Source organism: Phacochoerus africanus, chromosome 7 (genome assembly GCF_016906955.1).
Source record: "Phacochoerus africanus isolate WHEZ1 chromosome 7, ROS_Pafr_v1, whole genome shotgun sequence".
NCBI lineage: Eukaryota > Metazoa > Chordata > Mammalia > Artiodactyla > Suidae > Phacochoerus > Phacochoerus africanus.
This window is the reverse complement of record NC_062550.1, coordinates 50230290-50246277: the sequence shown is the minus strand read 5'-3', so window position 1 is coordinate 50246277 and position 15988 is coordinate 50230290. Positions and strand designations below refer to the sequence as shown.

The following is a 15988-nucleotide window of genomic DNA, read 5'->3' as shown; positions in this document are numbered from 1 at the left end:
CTGCAAAATAGACACTTAAATGTATCAAATGATCCTGGGTTGTATGCTGGACCAGCAAAATGTCATAAGGGGGAAAATTGGCAAAATTTGAATAAGGTGTATAAATTAAATAATAATACTATATCAGTGTTAATTTCCTGGTCTTGATAATTACTCTGGAGTTAAGTAAAACACTGCCATTTGGGAAAGCTGATTGAAGCATATATGGAAATTGTATTTTTTTTTACAAGTCAGAAATTATTTCAAAATTAAAAATTTAATTAATTAATTTATTTGTTGCTTTTTGAGAGCCACACCCATGGCATATGAAAGTTCCCAGGCTGGGGTCAAATTGGAGCTGCAGCTGCCGCCCTATGTGATGGCCACAGCAACACAGGATCCTAGCTGCATCTGCAAACTACACCACAGCTCACAGCAATGCCAGACCCTTAACACACTGAGTGAGGCCAGGGATTGAACCTGCATCCTTGTGGATCCTAGTCAGGTTCATTAACAACTGAGCCATGACAGGAACTCCCAAAAGTTTAACTTTTTTAATTAAAGAAGATTCATTTTTATTTTTTATTTTTTTATTTTATTTTTTGTCTTTTGTTGTTATTGTTGTTGTTGTTGTTGCTATTTCTTGGGCCGCTCCCGCGGCATATGGAGGTTCCCAGGCTAGGGGTTGAATCGGAGCTGTAGCCACCGGCCTACGCCAGAGCCACAGCAACGTGGGATCCGAGCCGCGTCTGCAACCTACACCACAGCTCAGGGCAACGCTGGATCGTTAACCCAATAAGCAAGGGCAGGGACCGAATCCACAACCTCATGGTTCCTAGTCGGATTTGTTAACCACTGCGCCACGACGGGAACTCCTAATTAAAGAAGATTCAAAGGCGTTTCACCCAGTGCCTTTTCTTGACTGACACCTTAGGCATACACAGTGGTTCATCAACAATAGACTCTCTCTGAATGAAATAAAATGAGCACAGTTTTTAAGAGACCTCTGGAACAACATCAAGCACACTAATATTCACATTTTAGGAGAAGAGAGAGAAAGCAGATGGGAACATATTTGAAGACATAATAGCTGAAAACTTCCTTAACCTGGGAAAGGAAACAGTCATCCAAATCCATGAAGTAGAGTCCCATACAGGACTAACAAAAGAGGAACACACCAAAATGTGTTGTAATTAAAATGAGGAAAATTGAAGATAAAGAGAGAATATTAAAATCAAGGGAAGGGAAAAGCAACAAATAATATAAAGGGGAATTGCCATAAAGCTATCAGATGACTTTTCAGCACAAACCCTGAAGGCCAGAAAGGAGTGGCATGATATATTTAAAGTGATGAAAGGGGAAAAACATAAAAACAAGAATATTCTACCCAGCAAGGCTCTTGTTCAGATTTGGTTGAGAGATCAAAAGCTTTATAGGCAAGCAAAAGCTAAAAGAGTTTAAACCAGCTTTATAAGAAATGTTAAAGGAAATTCTCTATGTAAGAAGAAAAGGCCACAGCTAGAAACATAAAAATTATGAAGTGAAAAAAATCTTACCAGTAAAGTCAAACACAGAGTAAAGGTAGGAAATCGCCCATGCACAAAGCTAGTAGAAAGATTAAAAGACGAAAGTAGTAAAATCATCTATAAGCAATCAAGGGATTCACAAAATAATTTGATGTAAAATATTATATAAAAAACATTAATTATGAGGGTAGGAGAGTACAAATTTAGAGTTTTTAAAATGCATTTGAATTAATAGATCAGCAACTTAAAGCAATCATAGCTAGCTAGGCAGGTAGTTATATAATAACCTCATGATAAGCACAGACAGAAAACCTGTACTAGATATACACACACAAAAAGAAAAAGAAATCCAAACATGACATTTTAGTCATCAAATCACAGGAGATAAGGACAAAAGAAAAATAAAGAAAAAAATATAAAAATAACACCCAAACAATTAGCTAAATAGCAATAAGAACATATCAATAATTACCTTAAATGTAAATGGACCACATGCTTCAATCAAAAGAAATGAAGTGACTAAATGGATTTTTTAAAAGTTAGATCTAAAATCCGGATCTAAAGACACATACCAACTGAAAATGAGAGGCTGGAAAGAGGTATTTTGTTCAAATGGAAAAGGAAAGAAATATGGAGTAGCAATACTTATATTAGACAAAATAGACTTTAAAATAAAGACTTTCAAGAGACAAAGAAGGACACTATATAATGATCAAGGGATCAATTCAAGAAGAAGATAGAACAATTGTAAATATATATGCACCTAACATAGGAGTACCTAAATACATAAGACAAATATGAATGGGCATAAAAAGAGAAATTGACAGGAACACAATAATAATAGTGGAAAAGTCCACTATTATTAGTGGACTATTTACTATTATTAGTGGACTATTACTAGTGGGGTGTAGTAACACCCCACTACATCAACGAACAGATTATCCAGACAGAAAATCAATAATGAAACATTGGCTGTAAATGACACTTTAGATCAGATGGACTTTATTGATATTTATAGAGGATTCCATCCAAAAGCAGCAGAATACACATTCTTTTCAAGTGCACTTGGAATATTCTCCAGATACATCACAGGCAAGGCCTCAAAACAAGCCTCAGTAAATTTAAGAGAATTGAAATCACATCAAGCATCTTTTCTGACCATGATGCTCTAAGACTGGAAATCAACTACAAGGAAAAAAAATACAAAAAACACAAACACAAGGATGCTAAATAATATGCTACTAAACAACCAAGGGATCATTGAAGAAATAAAAGAGGAAATTAAAAAAAAATACCTGGAGACAAATGAAAACAAAAACATGGCAATCCAAAACCTGTAAGATGCAGCAAAAGCAGTTGTAAGAGGGAAGTTTATGGTAATACAAGCCTACCTCAGCAAAGGAGAAAAATCTCAAATAAACAACCCAACCTTACACCCAAAGGAACAAGAGAAAAATTACAAACAAAATCCAAAGTTGGTAGAAGGAATGAAATTATAAAAATCAGAGCAGAAATAAATGAAATAGAGACTAAGAAAACAATAGAAGAAATCAATGAAATTAAAAGGTTGTTCTCTGAAAAGATTTAAAAAAAGATAAATCATTAGCCACAATCATCTGGGAAAAAAGGGAGGGGGCCCAAAGCAATAAAATCAGAAAAAGGGGAAATTCAAATGATACCACAGAAATACAAAAGATCATAAGCGATTTCTAAGAACAATGTATGCCAATAAAATGGACAACGTAGAAGAATTGGACGAATTCTTAGAAAGTTGCAATCTTCCAAGACTAAACCCAAAAGAAATACACAATATGAACTGGCCAATTACCAACACTGAAATTGAATCAGTAATTTAAAAATTCCCAACAACAAAAAAGCCAATCAATCAATGGAAAAATGGGCAAATGATCTGAATAGACATTTCTCCAAGGAAGATACACAGATGGCCAACAAACACATGAAAAAATGCTCAACATCGCTGATTATAAGAGAAATGCAAATCAAAACTACCATGAGATACCACCTCACACCAGTCAGAATGGCCATCATTAATAAATCCACAAATAACAAGTGCTGGAGGGGCTGTGGAGAAAAGGGAACCCTCCTGCACTGTTGGTGGGAATGTAAGCTGGTACAACCACTATGGAGAACAGTATGGAGGTACCTTAGAAATCTATACGTAGAACTTCCATATGACCCCACAATCCCACTCTTGGGCATATATCCAGACAAAACTCTACTTAAAAGAGACACATGCACCTGCATGTTCATTGTAGCACTCTTCACAATAGCCAGGACATGGAAACAACCCAAATGTCCATCAACAGAGGATTGGATTCGGAAGAGGTGGTATATATACACAATGGAATACTACTCAGCCATAAAAAAGAATGACATAATGCCATTTGCAGCAACATGGGTAGAACTAGAGACTCTCATACTGAGTGAAATGAGCCAGAAAGACAAAGACAAATACCATATGATATCACTTATAACTGCAATCTAATATCCAGCACAAATAAACATCTCCTCAGAAAAGAAAATCATGGACTTGGAGAAAAGACTTGTGGCTGCCTGATGGGAGAGGGAGGGCGTGGGAGGGATTGGGAGCTTGGGCTTATCAGACACAACTTAGATTTACAAGGAGATCCTGCTGAATAGCATTGAGAACTTTGTCTAGATACTCATGTTGCAACAGAAGAAAGGGTGGGGGAAAAATGTAATTGTAATGTATACATGTAAGGATAACTTGATCCCCTTGCTGTACAGTGGGAAAATAAAATAAAATAAAAAATTAAAATAAAAATTCCCAACAAACAAAAGTCCAAGACCCGATGGCTTCACAGGTGGCTTCCAAAAATTCAGAGAAGAGTTAACACCTATCCTTCTGAAACTCTTACAAAAATTTGCAGAGGAAGGAACTTATTCTATGAGGCCAGCATCACCTAGATACCAAAATCAGACAAAGATATCACAAAGAAAGAAAGTTATAGGCCAATATCTCTAATAAATATAGACACAAAAATCCTTAAAAAAATATTAGCAAACTGAATCCAACAATACATGAAAAGAATCATATACACTGACCAAATGGAATTTATCCCAGGGATGCAAGAAAGATTCAATATCTGCAAATCAATCAATGTGATACACCACATTAACAAATTGAAGAACAAAAACCTTATGATTGGAATTTCCCATCATGGTGCAGTGGAAACGAATCTGACTAGGAACCATGAGGTGTGGGTTCAACCCCTAGCCTTGCTCAGTGGGTTAAGGATCTGGCATTGCTGTGAGCTGTGGCGTAGGTCGCAGATGCTGCTCGGATCCCACATTGCTGTGGTTCTGGCTCAGGCCGGCAGCAACAGCTCCAATTCAACCCCTAGCCTGGGAACCTCCATATGACGCAGGTGCAGTCCTAAAAAGACCACACAGACACAGACACACACACACACACACACACACACACACACACACACACAAAGTATGATCATCTCAATAGATGAAGAAAAAGCTTTTGACAAAATATAACATCCATGTATGATAAAAAAAAATCTCCAGAAAGTGGGCACAGAGGGAACCTGCCTCAACATAATAAAGTCCATATATGACAGACCTACAGCTAACATCATACTCAATAGTGAAAAGCTTAAAATATTCCTTCCAAGTCCAGGAACAAGGCAAGGATTCCCAATCTCACCACTTTTATTCAATATAGTATTGTAAGTCCTAGGCACAAAATCAAACAGGAAAAATAAATAAAAGTAATCCTAATTGGAAAGGAAGAATTAAAACTGTCACTCTTTGCAGATGACATGGTACTGTATATAGGAAGTCTAAAGATACCACCAGAAAAGTACTAGAGCTCATCAGTAAATTCAGTGAAGTTGTAGGATTCAAAATTAATATACAGAAGTGCTACATTTTTACAAAAGCAAATTATTAGAGAAATTATGGAAAAATACAATTTACCATTGCATCAAAAAATATAAAATACCTAGGAATAAACCTACCTAAGGAGGTAAAAGATCTATATTTGGAAAACTGTAAGACACTGATGAAAGACACAGATAGAAGGCTATACTGTGTTCTTGGATTTGAAGAATTAATATTGTTATATGACCATACTACCCAAGGAAATGTGCAAATTCAATATAATCCCTATCAAAATATCAATGGCATTTTTCACAGAACTAGAACAAATATTTTTAAAATTTGTATGGAAATGCAAAAGACCCCAAGTAGCCAAAACAACCTTGATAAAGAATAGAGGTGGAGGAATCACACTCCCTGACTTCCGGCTATAGTACAAAGCTACAATCATCAAACAGTATGGCACTAGTACAAAAACAGACTCACAGATCAATGGAGCAAAAAAGAGAGCCCAGAAATAAACCCACATACTATGGTCAATTAACTGACAAAGGAGACAAGAATATACAATGGAGAAAAGACAGTTTCTTAAATTAGTGGTGCTGGGAAAACTGGATAGCTACATGTAAAAGAATGACATTAGAACATTCTCTAGCACCATCCACAAAAATAAACAGAAACAGAATGGATTTAAGACCCAAATATAAGACTGGGAATCACAAAACTCCTAGAAGGAAACATAGAACACCCTTTGACATAAATTGTAGCATTTTAAAAATCTGTCTCCAAAAGCAAAGGAAATAAAAGCAAAAATAGAGAAATAGGACCTAATTAAACTTAAAAGCTTTTGCAGAACAAAGGAAACTATCAACAAAGTGAAAAGACAATCTACTGAATGGGAGAAGATACTTGCAAATGATATTACTACTAAGAGGTAATATCCAATATATATATAACACCTCATACAACTCAATATCAAAAAACAACTTGATTTAAAAATGGGCAGAAGATTTGAATAGACATTTTTCCAAAGAGAACATGCAGATGGCCAACAGGCACATATAAAGATACTCAACATCATTAATCATCAGGGAAATGAAAATCAAAATCACAGTCAGATACCATCTCATACCTGTCAGAATGGCTGTCATCAAAAAGAACAAAGATAACAAATGTTGGCAAGAATGTGGAGAAAAGGAAACCCTTCTACACTGTTGGTGGGAATGTAAATCAGTGTAGTTACTATGGAAAACAGTACGGAGTTTTCTCAAAAAGCTAAAAATAGAATTACCCTATGACCTGGCAATTCCACTCCTGAGTATATATCTGAAAAAACGAAGACACTGATTCAAAAAGATACATGGACCCCAGTTATCAAGAAGCAATCTAAATGTCTATCAAGAGATGAATGAATATAGAAGATATGGTAAGATCTATACAATGAAATACTACTCAGCTGTAAAAAAGAATGGAATTTGCCCTTTGGAGCAACCTGGATGGATTTGGAGGGTCTTATGGTAAATGAAATAAGTCAGACAGAGAACATCAAGTGCTCTATGATATCACTTTTGTGTGGAACCAAAAAAATATAACAAGGAGTTCCCTAGTGGCTCAGCAGGTTAAGGATCTTGCGTTGTCACTGCTGTGGCTCAGGTTACTTCTGTGTCATGGGTTCGATGCCTGGCCTGGGAACTTCTGCATGTCACGGGCACAGCCAGAAAAAAAAGAAAAAAACAAACCAAACTAATGACTATAACAAAAAAGAAGCAAAGAGGCATTATAAGGTAGGGTGTTAAGAGGTACAAACTATCATGCATTAAATAAGCTGCAGTGATATATTGTACAACACAGGGAATATAGCCAATATTTGATAATAACTATAAATGAAATATAACCTTTAAAATTGTGAATCACTGTATCATAATACTGTACATCACCTATACTTCATTATAAAAATTTCCTTTGGAAAACAAAATACAAAGCGAAACAAAAACAATGGACTCTCTTGCTGGACTAGTTATTCATCAGTAACTTTTGTTTTTCAGATAGATTTCAGATATATTACTTTATTTGATTCCAAAGAGAAACCATGAGATTTGTAGGAATTACTTCCCTCTTAAAGAAACAAGCTCAGATATGTTAATGATTCGCCCAAAGGGGAGAGGTGGGAAACAAACAGTTTATACGAGGGAGGTGGACCAGACTAAAAAGATGTTCTAGGCATGGACTCTCAGAAGTTAAGAAGCAAAGGCCACTTCTATTTTTTAAGGAAGTAATTTAAATGTTTATATTGAACATTTTTTTTTGCCTTTTGTCTTTTTAGGGCTGCACCCACGGCATATAGAGGTTCCCAAGCTAGAGGTCCAATCTGAGCTGTAGCTGCCAGCCTATGCCAGAGCCACAGCAACGCCATATCCAAGCTGCATCTTGACCTACACCATAGCTCACAGCAATGCCGGATCCTTAACTCACTGAGCAAGGCCAAGGATCGAACCCACAACCTCATGGTTCCTAGTTGGATTTGTTTCCACTGAGCCACGACAGGAACTCCTGAACAATTTGTTTTTAACTGTTCATGGAATAATTTAAGTTTTATATACGTTTTAACCTAGAGCACACTGACAATGAAATTAGGTAATGGGACAAAAAATTTTTAAAATATTTTTTTCCATCCTGCCATTGCACTCGTGTGAATGTTTGTTCATGTGTGTATGGATGTGTATATATATATATATTCTCTTACAAGCATAATATCAAAATTTAAATTTGAACTGCTTCGTAAATAAGGCCTAAACCAAGTGGCTCTTGGTCTCCCCTGCTATGGTTCCCTAGCAGCTGTTCATTTTCCACAATTTATTTCCATGCTTAGGAAGATGATCCTAAATACTTTTTTTTTTTTTTTTTTAGGGCTGCACCTGTGGCATATGGAAGTTCCCAGGCTAGGGGTGTAATAAGCACTGCAGCTGCTGACATCGCAGCTCATGACAATGCCAGACACTTAACCTACTGAGCAAGGCCAGGAATCAAACCTGAATCCTCATGGATACTAGTCAGGTTCATTACTGCTGAGCCACAATGGGGAACTCCTCTGTCAAACATTGTTAGGTTAATTACCATCCCCAGGGAGATGCATGTAGAGTGGAGTGATATTCATTGTGGATCTCATTTAAAATAAAACCACATTTAGGATCTGGTGTGACTGTGAGCTGTGGAAGAGTTTGCAGATGGAGCTCAGATTTGGTGTGGCTGTGGCTGTGGCTGTGGCCTAGGCTGGCAGCTGCAGCTCTGATTTAACCCCTAGCCTGGAAACTTCCATATGCCATAGGTGCAGCCCTAAAAAAAAAAAAAAAAAAGAAAGAAAAGAAAAAGAATAAAATAAAACCAAAGACTTCTTTTCCAAGAGATAATCCCAATATCTTTTTTCCTATCTAAATTCTGTTATGTTACTGAATCTTAAATAACATGGATTACATTCGCCATTGAGAAGTGACCCAATTTGGGGAGGAAAGACACCACCAAAATATTCAATCATAAACCTCCAAAATGAGTTATCTAAAAGCAGAGTTAAACTTCAGTTCTTAACACATGGTCTCATCTTCTATGAGTATATGCGGAGGCTGAAAAGTCAAGTAAACTGGAAGGTTAAAAATGAAAGCTTTATTCTTTAAATTGTGAGTCATCTCCCAAATAAAAATCCATTACTTGATTTTTTTCCAAAGAACAGATCCTTTCATCCAGAACTACTTATTCCCACTAACCCATCTTTTCCTTTCGTTTTTTAGAAAGCCCTGTTGTGAATATACTTCTACTGACATAACCAAATGATAGAACATAGCTAATTATGGGGCAATACTCCCCTACCCTTTCAGGAACATAAAGACCCTTAAAATGTTCAGATTTCAATTTTGTGAAGAGAAGGATATTATTCTGCCTGATTTAAGATCGTCCATTTTTTATTTTCAAGGTTAACAAAGAAGTAGGATTGAAATATGTGGAGATCATGCCTCCTAGAATGAGAGGGAAAAAGAAATCTTCATTTCAGTTCTGTTTTGAACTTATATGAGGGCAAGAGTTTACTTGCCTGAGTGTGTGCTGGGGGGTGGGAGGAAGATGGGAAGGGTCTTGTATTACCTAGACCAGAGAATTTTTCTTATAGATCTGCTATTTAATATAAGTAATTTCTCCACATTTTTCTCTGGAGACAGATGTATCTGTTAAGAGCAAAGTCTAGGAGCTAAAACCATAATTAATCTCATGCTATCTCTGGTGATCCCAAATTGGTCCCATGAAGAGTGTCTTGGGACACAGTCAATTAGAATCTTTGTTCCCAATGATCATTGGTAAAATTATTCTCCACACTTCTTTATTGTGAGATCTATTACACTTACAGAGGATTGTAAAAAGCATGTATATAGTTTAAAGGATGAAAATAAAATTTCCTGTGAGTTCAGGAAGTAGAACCAGGATAAGAAGTAGAACCTCAATTCCTTAGAAGTACCTATGGGTTCCTTACTGATCTCAACCCCTTTCTCCTCCCAAAGAGAATTCTAACTTTTTGTTAAATATTCCCTTTCCTTTCTGTATGGTGAGGTAAGCCATGTAGTTGTCACTAAAAACATATTAATTAGTTTTACCTGTTTCTGAACTATATATAGTTTTTTGACTGTATCTTTTATTTTTTATTAAAATATAGTTGATTTAAATGTTGTGCCAATTTCTACTGTACAGCATAGTGACCCAGTCATACATATATATATACATTCTTTTTCTCATACTATCTTCCATCATCTTCTATCCCAGGAGATTGGATATAGTTCCCTGTGCTGTACAGTAGGACCTCATTACTTATCCATCAACAGATGAATAGATTAAGGAGATGTGATACATATGTGCAGTGGAATACTACTCAGCCATAAAAAAACAACAAAAGAATGCCATTTGCAGCAACATGGATGCAACTAGAGATTCTCATACCAAGTGAAGGAGGTCAGAAAGAGGAAGACAAATACTATATGATATCACATATATGGAATCTAAAATATGGTATGAATGAACCTATTCACAAAACAGAAACAGACTCTCAGATATAGAGTTTACCAAGGGGGAGTGGGGAGGGAGTGAGATGGATGGGGAGTTTGGGGTGGGTAGATGCACACTGTTACATTTAGAACTTTATACAATTCCTTAAAAACATGTACTGTTGGCTGTGACTTCTTTTGCCTAGCATTATTATTTTGAGATGCATCCATTGGTGCGTACATCAGCACTTCATTCATTTCTACTACTCTTAGTATTCCCTCAGTGACTAAACAATTTATTCATCTGTTGATAGAAATTAAAGTTTCCAGTTTTCTCATTAATTTCTATTCAATTACAAGCAATGCTGTGAATGCATTTCTTGTAAATGTCTCCTAAGATATATTAAAAGTATCTTCATATACCTAGGAATAAAATGCTATTTGCATGTGTTTGACTTTATTAGGTAATGTAAAAATGGTTTCCAAAGGGGTTGTAGCAATTTTCTTTCCGGATTATTTTCTTTCCATTCCCATTGTTCTGAAACCTCACTTGCACTTAGTATCGTCAAACTTTTCACTTGTAGCCATTAGATGGTATGTAGTATATCGTTACAGTTTACTTTAGCTTCTCCTAATTACTAATGAGATTATCTTTTCATTTTTGTAATTTTGTAATTGGAATTTCTTTCTTCCTTTCTCCCTCTTTCTCTCTTTTTCTTCCTTCCTTTTTTTTTTGTCTTGTCTTTTTAGGGCCACACCCATACGGAAGTTCCCGGGCTTGGGGTCAAATCACAGCCACAGCAACATGGGATCTGAGCTGCATCTGTGACTTACACCACAGCTCATGGCAACATTGAATCCTTAATCCACTGAGTGAGGCCAGGGATCGAACCTGCATCCTCATGGATAACAGGTTTGTTACCTCTGAGCCATGATGGGAACTCCAATTGGAATTTCTTTTATGAGATGTCCATTAAGGTCTTTTATCCAGTTTTATACTTGGTTGTGTTGGTCTTTTTCTTATTGATGCAAAGGCATTCTTTATATGGTCTAGATAGTAACCCTTTATTGTTTATATGTGTAACAAACATCTTCCCCCAGTCTGTGGCTTGTGGTTTCATTTTCTTTATGGCGTTTTTAATCAACTTTAACTTCATTTTAAGAAGATCAAATTGATCTATCTTTTCCTTCATTGTTTTTTATAGTTGGGGAAATTCTTTCTACACCAGTAACATAAGGATATTCTCTCTCCTTCAGAGTAATCTCTGTTAATTTTGGCCTTTTATGTTTAGATCTTTAATCCATTTGAATTGAATTTTTATATTTGGCTTGGTTTTTATATTTGGCATAAGGTAGGGAGGGGGATCTGGTTTTATTCTTTTCCATAGAGAAAATCAATTGGCCCAGGAATACTTACCAAAAAGCTGGTCTCCTCATAGTGATCTGAAATTCCACCTCTGACATTTAGCTAATGTCCATATTTACATGTTTGGGCTCTCTGTGCTTTTCCTTTGGTTTGTCTGTCTCTACACAAATACCACACTGTCTTAATACTATAGCTTTATAATGTCCTGATATATGAGAGGTCAAGTTCTACCATATTTCCCTTGGTTGTTCATAACTCATAACTTCCATATACATTTTATATTCTGCTTGGAAAGTTCCACCCTAAAAAAGAATGTTTTTATAGGAATTACGCATCTTTTTTTTTTTTTTTGTCTTTTTGCTATTTCTTGGGCCGATCCCTCGGCATATGGAGGTTCCCAGGCTAAGGGTCCAATCGGAGCTGTAGCCACCGGCCTTCGCTAGAGCCACAGCAACGCGGGATCCGAGCCACGGCTGCAACCCACACCACAGCTCAGGGCAACGCCGGATCGTTAACCCACTGAGCAAGGGCAGGGACCAAACCCGCAACCTCTTGGTTCCTAGTCAGATTCGCTAACCACTGCGCCACAACGGGAACTCCTGGAACTACACATCTTGATGATACTAAGGCTTTGTAGCCGTTAGATGATATATCATGCTGATAGTATCCATCAGCATAATATATCTTTCCATTTATTTGGATCTTTTTAATGTAAATAAATTTTTATAATTTTCTCCCCTAAGACCTTATACATTTTTATTAGTTTATACATTTATTCATATATGTATTTTAGGTACTCTTATTTTTCCATTTTTTAAAGTTTTATTGAAGTATAGTTGTTTTACAGTGTTGTGATCATTTCTGCTGTACAGCAAATGATTCAGTTATATAGATACACATATCTATTCTTTTTCAGATTCTTTTCCCGTATAGATTATCACAGGATATTGGGTGGAGTTCCCTGTGCTATATAGTCAGTCCCAGTTGGCAAGTCATTCCATATACCTCAGTGTGCATATGCCAATCCCAAACCCCCAGGCTATCCCTTCCTGCAAACCACTTTGGTAACCATAAGTTTGTTTTCAAAGTTTGTGAGTCTGTTTCTGTTCTGCAAATAAGTTCATTTGTATCATTTTTTAGGTTCTATATATAAGTGATATCATATGATGCTTGTCTTTCACTGTCTAACTTCACTTAGTATAATATAATCTATGTTGTTGCAAATGGCACTATTTCATTCTTTTTTATGGCTGAGTAGTATTCAATTGCATATATGTACCACATCTTCTTTATCCATTACTCTGTCAGTGGACATTTAGGTTGTTTCTGAGTCTTGGCAATTGTAAATAGTGCTTCAATGAACATTGGGATACATGTATCTTTTCAAACTACTGTTTTCTCTGTATATATGCCCAGGAGTGGGATTGCTATATCTATGGTAGTTCTATTTTTAGTTTTTTTGAGGAAGCTCCATACTGTTTTCCTTAGTGGTTGTACCAGTTTATATCCCCACCAACAATGTAAGAGGGTCCCCTTTTCTCCACACCCTCTCCAGAATTTATTGTTTATAGACATTTTGATGATGGCCATTTTGGCTGGTGTAAGGTGGTACCTCATAGTAGTTTTGATTTGCATTTCTCTAATAATGGTGATGTTGAGCATCTTTTCATGTGTTTTTTGGCCTCTGTATGTCATCTTTGGAGAAATGTCTATTTAGATCTTCTGCCCATTTTTTGATTGGGTTGTTTGATTTTTTTGATATTGAGCTACATTAATTATTTGAATATTTTGGAGATTAACCCCTTGTCAGTTGTTTCATTTGCAAATGTTTTCCCCCATTTTGTGGGTTGTCTTTTCATTTTGTTCATGGTTTCCTTTGCTGTGCAAAAACTTTTTTAAGTTTAATTAAGTCCCATTTATTTTTGTTTTTATTTTCGTTACTCTAGGAGATGGTATTACTGCAGTTTATGTCAGAGAGTGTTCAGCCTGTGTTTTCCTCTAAGAGTTTTATAGTATACAGTCTTATATTTAGGTCATTTCAGGGCCACACTCATGGCATATGGAGGTTCCCAGGCTAGGGGTCTAATCAGAGCTACAGTTGCTGGCCTACACCACAGCCACAGCAACTGAGGATCTGAGCTGTGACTGCAGCCTACACCACTGCTCATGACAACACCAGATCCTTAACCCACTGAGTGAGGCCAGGGATTGAACCCGCAACTTCATGGTTCCTAGTCAGATTAGTTTCTGCTGTGCCAATGACTGGAACTTCCCCAGCACTACTTACTGAAGATACTGTCTTTTCTTCATTGTATATTCTTGCCTCCTTTGTCATACATTAGTTGACCATAGGTGCATGGGTAGGTAATCTTATATTTTCAAGTTATAAGTTACTTTTTAAAAATATCATTTTCTTATAGTTTGTTACTGGTGAATAGAAAGGCAGTTGATTTTTGTGTATTGATTTTACATACAGCCAACCTTGATATACTCTCTAATTTTAATAATTAATATGTTGATTATTTGGAGTTCTCTATATCCTCAATCATATTATTTCCTAATAATGATATTTTTTTCTTCCTTTCCAATTCTTATACTTCACATATTGTTTTCTGGCCTTATTCCACTGGCAGGTGTTCTAATACAATGTTGAAAAGAGGTAGTGATAAAAGACGTTCTTGTTTCTCATTATTAAAAATAATTCTTTCAGGAGTTCTCATCATGGCACAGTGGTTAATGAATCCGACTAGCAACCATGAGGTTGTGGGTTCGATCCCTGGCCTTGCCCAGTGAGTTAAGGATCCAGCGTTGCCATGAGCTGTGGTGTAGGTTGCAGACACGGCTCAGATCCTGTGTTGCTGTGGCTCTGGTGTAGGCCAGTGGCTACAGCTCTGATTAGACCCCTAGCCTGTGAACCTCCATATGCTGCAGGAGTGGGCCTAGAAAAGGCAAAAAGAAAAAAAAAAGAATTCTTTCAGTGTTTCTTCATTAATATTTCTGAATCTATTAAGATTATCATATCTTTCCACTATGATTATATTATGATAAATTATATTAATTAATTTACCAATATTAAACAAGCCTTGCATTCCTGGGATAAAACTGTCTTGGTCATGATGGGTTATTCTTTTTATATAATTCTGAATTTTGTTTGCTAATATTCTGTTAGGATTTTTGTATCTTTGTTCCAGGATTTTTGTATCTTTGTTCCTATATGAGATAGACTTATAGTTACCCTTTCTTGTACTGCCATTGTCAAATTTTAATATCAAATTTGTTTAAGCCTCATGGTCTATCCCAGAAGAATGAATATAGTTCCCCGTACTATACAGAAGGACCTTATTGTTTATCCATTCTAAGTGTAATAGTTTGCATCTACTAACCCCAAACCCCCAGTCCATCCCAGTCCCTCCTGCCTCTTCCTTGGCAGCCACAAATCTGTTCTCCATGTCTGTGAGTCTGTTTCTGTTTTGTAGAAAGGTTCATTTGTGCCATATTTTAGACATGTTAGTGTATATTATTATTTTCAAATGCTCACTCTATCAGTTACTGCCAGAGATGTGTTAAAAAGCTACCACTCTTACTGGATGATTTATTGCATTCTCCTTGTAAATATTGTTTATATATTTCAACCTCTGTTACTAGGTACAAATAAGTTTAAACCTGCTAGGTCAGTTTTAATATAAGAATATAGTTATTCAGGGAAGCCTACATTTGAACTATAAGTTATTTTTAGTTAAATGACTCTGATTTTTATATTTTATAAAACATTTAATAAACTACACTTTAGACCAAAAAGATTTTACTGTAATATTTAGAAATTCAGGGTTAAAAAATTTCACGTCCCTTACCTTGTCAACTCATTTCTGGGATGCTATCCAAAAGAAATAACTAGAAGTTAAAAAGAAATGACCAGTAGATAAAGTGTTATACACATAGATAAAAGCATTTACGATGGTGAAAAAAGAAAAGCAAATATAGATTCCAATAACAGAAGAATGGTTAAGTAGTTATGACACAGCTGCATGATGGCATATAATGCAGCCATTAGAATAATTTATAAAGAATCATAATAATGCTGTAGAGTTATTATCACAATGATATGTAACTCAGAATATATACTATGATTTCAATTACTACAATAACAACTATAGAAAAAATTCTAAAAAAAGTATTTCTAGGAGTTCCCGTCATGCTCAGTGGTTAATGAATCCGACTAGGAACCA

General features: G+C 36.0%; 1 protein-coding gene across 1 annotated transcript in view; it reads left to right on the top strand.

Annotated features, from left to right (window-relative positions):
* The window catches only part of BMAL2 (basic helix-loop-helix ARNT like 2), a 123172-nt gene that overhangs the window by 21631 nt on the left and 85553 nt on the right, over positions 1–15988 (top strand). The window lies entirely within an intron of this gene.